General features: G+C 41.0%; 1 protein-coding gene across 3 annotated transcripts in view; it reads left to right on the top strand.

Annotated features, from left to right (window-relative positions):
- The first annotated feature begins 1,379 nt into the window (after positions 1-1,379).
- The window catches only part of slc20a2 (solute carrier family 20 member 2), a 52,421-nt gene continuing 47,800 nt past the window's right edge, over positions 1,380-6,000 (top strand). For 2 of the 3 annotated variants that reach the window (XM_080765430.1, XM_080765429.1), the window contains exon 1: positions 1,380-1,590. The gene's annotated coding sequence lies outside the window, so the exon portion shown is untranslated. The remainder of the gene's footprint in view (positions 1,591-6,000) is intronic. The other variant, XM_080765427.1, reaches the window with a different exon arrangement.

The raw sequence follows: 6,000 nt of genomic DNA, 5'->3' as shown, positions 1-6,000 counted from the left end.
ACACACATTAAAAAAAACAGGAAAGTGTTTATTGTCTCCCAAACATCATTAAAATAAGATGGTTGCAAAAGGGGTTACGTGGCCATTTATATGTACCAGAGCTTTATCAGATGTACAAGCTCGCAGTGTGGCACAAATTGACGTGCTGCAAGCTTGTAGACATGTTATTTTTTGAATAGCATATATATATCAATGCATGAAGTGGTTAAATGATTGCTACCTTAACTGTGGAGTGTGGACGCCTGGAACCCCCCAAGGACCGCTGGGGGTTCCCGGACCCCACTTTAGAACCAATGGTCTAGTAACAGAAGTATACCTAGGTATTTCTCTCCTATTGCGTACCCCTTGAAAGTCAGTTTCATCATAGCATGTGATGGCTTTTGCGACTACAGACTACAGTCTACACTTGACAAAACTTTCAAACCTCTTCAACATTTCCAGACTTGGTTGACCATGTCTTAAACGAATGGACTGAAATGTGCTTAGATGGGCTGTACAGGGACAATGGTGGTCTTTTTTGAAGAATAGAGGCAGGGAAAGGTTGAAAATGTCTGCGATTGAATGATCTGTCGGCTGGTTTGCACACACACCTTTGGGGGACCTGACTGGTAATATCTATCTCTATCTATCTCTATCTCTTGTGTGGATTAATCCTAGCCTGGCTAATAAGCCAGACCGAATAAGCCAGACCGACTCAAATATTGTGATTTGAGTCTGGGTTATTAGCCAGGCTAGATTAATCCCCTGTTGAAGGATTTACAGTGTAAATCCTTGTGTACATTTTACACAGTCTGCTCTAGATGTTTCCAATGGGCAGGGGTCCTGGTACATGTACAGTACAATCCAGATATACAGTGTCCAGTTGATCTGGAAGAGAATGATCTGCAGACACTAGTTCCACCACATTTTGTATTTATTGTAATCTGTAATGGTGTTCCTGGTGTTGACTCAATGTACTGTAGTCTAATTGGCCCTGTAGCATATGCCTTTCGTCAAAAACAACATTTTATGTCTTTATATTTATATTGGGGCAAACAGGGCTTAATCACAAATAGACAGTATCTGCCTTGTATGTGGTTCTGAAGCTTGTAGAAAAGGCCAACTGACTGCACAAATGTTCTTGTTTTAGGCAGGACATATTGAAGATTATCAGGTAACAGTTACGAATTAAGTTCTGGCAGTCCAGTTTTAGTTGTAAAAATAAAATAAAGATAAATAAAGATAATATTATGTGTGTTTTAACAAACCGTTAAGGTTAAGTTAAAACTAGTAAGAATTCGTATAAACTTGGACTTATATTGAAGTGCACTGACCGGAAGTCAAATGTTTACTTCAGCCCACTTGACGATGTGGGCTTCCAGTTTGTATGATTGTATCCAGTGGGTTGACGCTGGTGAATCGTTCGAGGCGAGGCGAGCTCTCTGGAGGGGAGTGTTGGAATCCTCTTGACATTTTCGACAGACCCATTCAAGTCCACGAGGCGACGACCACGGGAAGGAAGCGTTCCGACGGGAAGCCAGGCAGTGTTGTGAGCGTGGGCACACGGAGGGAGCGACGGGCACGTTTTCTGCTCTCCAAATTTCACTGGTGGTAAGTGAAAGCCTTTAACCATTTCCCTCGGTGAGAAAAGATGAATTTATGTACTCCGTCGCTTGGCAAAAGGAACGGATCTACAAGCTAATATGCGAATGCGACGCTTCGTCGTCAGACAGCTGGTAGATCTGCTCTTTTTTTTGACAAGCGACACCGTCGTACTGCAGCTCTGTACACAGTGTACAGTGAATTAAGAATCACAGCGGACAACATGCGTCAACATACATGCAACATGGTTTACGCTGCGCTGCGCACATCAAAGTAACGTGCCCACATGATGGCAATTTGATGTGAAACAATGTTGCGACGAGTGCTCATACATACACACACACACACACCCACACGAGTGACACGACACATTAATACACAAGTCACCGTCGTGTTTTACACGTGCGTGACTAGTAGTGGGAATGTGGGATACATTTGTCCCCCGGGTGACCCACCATTCTGAATGGTTTGTTGTCATCTTGTCCTTACTATGTCCTTAGTTACGAGCCAGCGCTTGAGCGACCATTGGGGGGGGGGGGGTTACAATGATGGCCGCGTAGGAATACCGAAAAATCACGCGAGTCCATTTCTGTTGTGCTTTCCTTGCGTCCGATTACTCCGATATTCTGTAGTAGCCTAGCAGACGGAGTCGACGGACTGGGCCTGCGCAGTGGTACACAGCACGACCACCCATCACACAATGTGCCTCAGTTCATCACCCATCATGTCTGTGTTAACTAAAGGGGTCCTTGAGGGAGTTCCAGGGGGTCCCCGGCTAAAAGGATAGTTTGGAACCAAATGGACCCGTTAGGGTTAACATTGATTTTACAATATAAATTGCGGTCTCAGAGATATAAATGGCATTAAATGGGGGTTCGTAGTCAAACTGGGGGTCCTTGAAATTAAACTGGTGGAGAAATTTGAGAATCACTGCTACAGCAGCTGTAAAAATCTTCTTATTGGGGTCCCTGGCATATATTTTCAATTGGGGGTCCGTGGGCTGATCAGTGTCAATTTTGGGGTCCTTGACATGACAAAGTTTTGGAACCACTGAACTAAAGACCCCCAGGGAGGGCTTTAAAAATGTCCAGAGTAGACTGTGGGCTTAACTCCCGCCATTGTCACAATATTGAGTACTTGGTAGTAGTTATATTAAGTACCACATTAACTCCAGCATACCAAAATTCTTAAAATCTATAAACTTTTAATAGCCTTTAATTATAGCAAAAAAGGAAGCCAGAGTCTCCAGTATACATCTGCAGAATTTACCAGACAAACGGACACAGCTGGGAAGTTGGGTTAATTATTAAGCTACCTATTATGATAAGAAATGGAAGAACACGAAGGTCTTTAACTGCTATGTACAGTATTTAATTTTATTTCCATCATATTGTATGAGTTTTTGTATAATAGCTATTATAGGGCCCATGTACAGAATAGGACTGGGGATGTCTGTCTAGTCTCGCCAAACAAAGACTATATAGATATGACATGCTTATTAAGATAAGATAAGCAATCTAAATACTTCCGTCTTTTAATCAACCTTTTATGCTTTGATTGCCCCAGCACGGGGATCAATCTCTTGATTCTCTTCGCATTCTGTATATATTACCTACATAATTACTTGAGGGAGACATTATATAACCTGACTAGTGTTGCCGTTGGCATTCTATTCATCAGTTCTGCAGTTTGGGTTATCACAGGAGAAGCTCACTGAGTCATGTATGTTGGGTAACGCAATGGAACTCTTGCCTTAACAAGCAGGTTTTAGAAGTAATTAAATGTATTGAGATTAGCGTGCATGTCATCTCAATATTTTAGAATTATTTACACACATGCACGACTTGTAGAAACTAAAAACAAGCCGGACGGTACAGTAGTTATTGCATGGATTAAAGTTCTCAGTCGAAAATAGCCGATCTACAAGCTCACAACGCTGTAGGCTTGTAGATTGGCTATTTTCGGTTATCAGTTATTTTCATCAGAAGCATCTTCCATTAACATGAATGGGACTCTCAGATATTTTATAAAAGCAATGGTTCAAGCTTCAATCTGTGATTTCTTCATGTGGTTGGCTGTATGTAGAACAGCAGCAACATGGGTTTAGAATATTGCCTCATTTTACAACGTAAGTGTGTTAATTGTTTAGGACAAAACAGGCTCCTTTTGTGCTGTTTCACAAATCACAGATTAGGTCCTGGCCTAACAAAATAGTTAAATCATAATGTATCATCATGTATTTTGCTTTTATTCCATTCCATAGTCATTGAGAAAAACATGCATTGTATGCAGTTGTTTGCTTTGCAGTGTAACACATGACAGACAGAACCTGTTTGCGTCCAGCAAGACACTCTTGATGCTACTATGTCTGAGCACAGAAAAATGTGACAAAATATTTATTTTGTGTTTGGTTGTACCGATTCATTTTAGCTTTTGACTGTACTTTGACCTGTCCCTACTGACTTGTAATCTCTCTGAAAAACAATCAAGTTGGAATGATTCACTGCAAATTACTAGTTCTGTGGTGACAGGGTGCAGTCACGACTTAGCCCACACTGTCAACACAAGTCACATTTTTATGCTTGCTGTCCCATAAAACCGAACACTTTGTCATAATAAACAGAGACACCATAGTTAAGCAGCAGTTACAAGTCCAGCCCCTCACTTTTGTAGTAGTGTGATTAAGTTATTTGTGTGCTGGGGTGGAGGGACATATTATATGCATGAAGTGTACATTGAATGTGTACATTGTGTAATGTTTTCACGTTAAACAAGATGCAGAGAATGCAGAGTCAGACTAGTCTTGATGGGTGTGCGCCTGTGCGTGTTGTCTGTTGAGGACACGTGTGTCCGCTGTTGACAGTTCCTCCAGTTTCTGCCATAGCCCCTCCCTCCCAGTGAGTCCAGGCATATGTGAATTTCACCTGAGGCCTCGCAGTGTGATAAGAAATAAGGTCTATTGTGAACAGGCTAGTTACACAGCCCCATTATACAGGCCCTTCTTACAAGTTGTCTCTCTTTTCTTCTTCCTACAAGCATTTTATGCTATTTTTCCAGGCCTAACTAATCGGATCTAGTCTCAGTGAAGCCAGTGTACCAAAAAAGGGTTTCAAAATGACACCTTAAAAAGCGTTGTGCAGATAGTGATTTAAGTCTTGGCTAATGAATACTGTGCTAAACTCTCAGCCTCAGGTGTTTTGCTCGATTAGGTCATTGTGTTGGCAATTGACAGTTTTCATGAAGTGAAACCTCAACTGATGCTTTCCAACAAGTGAGATGGAATGCCTGCATTTCTGTTTGGGCACAGCTGCACATACACAACATTTCCTATGCAGTGCCACTTGGCATCCAATTAGAATTGTTTTGATGACTGCTCAAAACAGGAGCTGTCCTAAACCACCAGGATCTGTATTGCTTTGGGCCAGCTTTGCTTTAGGTCTGAACAGGCAACTTTGAACTCTGTTACAAGAAAATTGGACATTTGCACTTAAGGAACTTTAATCAGACATTTATCCTCCCTAAAAAACATTACACCCGTTAAACTTTTGGCCTGCTATGAGTCAGTACAGTGGACATTAATAATGCTTTTAAGTATCCCCATTCCCCATCAGAAGTAAGTGACTCGTGTTGGAAAGACACAGCAAAGCGATTTCTTGTTGCGCTCAAAGCACCTTATATTGACCAAATGGTTCAATGGTCAGCTGTTGCAAGCATAAGCTTGATGTGCCCCTTTTCACTCTGATATAAAAGAAAGTGGGCATCAACATTTCAACTTTCCAAAAATGTTTTGTTCATTTACTCATTTTATCGTCCACCCAGGCTTTGTGAACCTTACACCCCGGACAGTTTTAAAATTTCTCAATTTTGTATTTTGACATACATTTTAGAAGCCTATACAAACCCATTGTACCTTGAAACTCCATTTTAATCCTGATAGATTCATTGAAAACACCCGTCCTGGGTTTGTGTGACTGATATTGTCCTTCTAATACGTGAGGGTCCGTGTTTATTTTAATTACTTTTTTCATTTATTTATTTCCCCCCAAAAAATATAAAAAGTAAGTAGAAGTAATTGGAAAAAAGTTAAAAACACTATCAGTTATTTTGAAGTTACAATGGGTTTGTATAGCAAGGAGGTGCATGGGCGGTTAAAACGAATATAAAATACTAAATCAAGCAACTTAAACGCTCTGGGGTGTTCACAAAAGTGAAATATCCCTTTAAAATAAAGAAACTAGGCCATGTGGATTAAAATGCCTAAATTGTAAAGTAGAGGTGGACATAGTTGAGCTGCAGCACCCTCTGGTGGACTCATTTCCAGACATATTGATATACAGACAGTGTCTGGCTCATCATTATGTTGTTTTACAGTCACTGTTTAGTGGTGGCTCAGCTAATAACCATAAGATGGAGGATGAA

Source organism: Protomyctophum bolini (genome assembly GCF_963924005.1).
Source record: "Protomyctophum bolini genome assembly, chromosome: 6".
In the NCBI taxonomy this organism is placed as follows: domain Eukaryota; kingdom Metazoa; phylum Chordata; class Actinopteri; order Myctophiformes; family Myctophidae; genus Protomyctophum; species Protomyctophum bolini.
The sequence above is the reverse complement of the archived record's forward strand: the minus strand, read 5'-3'. Positions and strand labels throughout refer to the sequence as shown.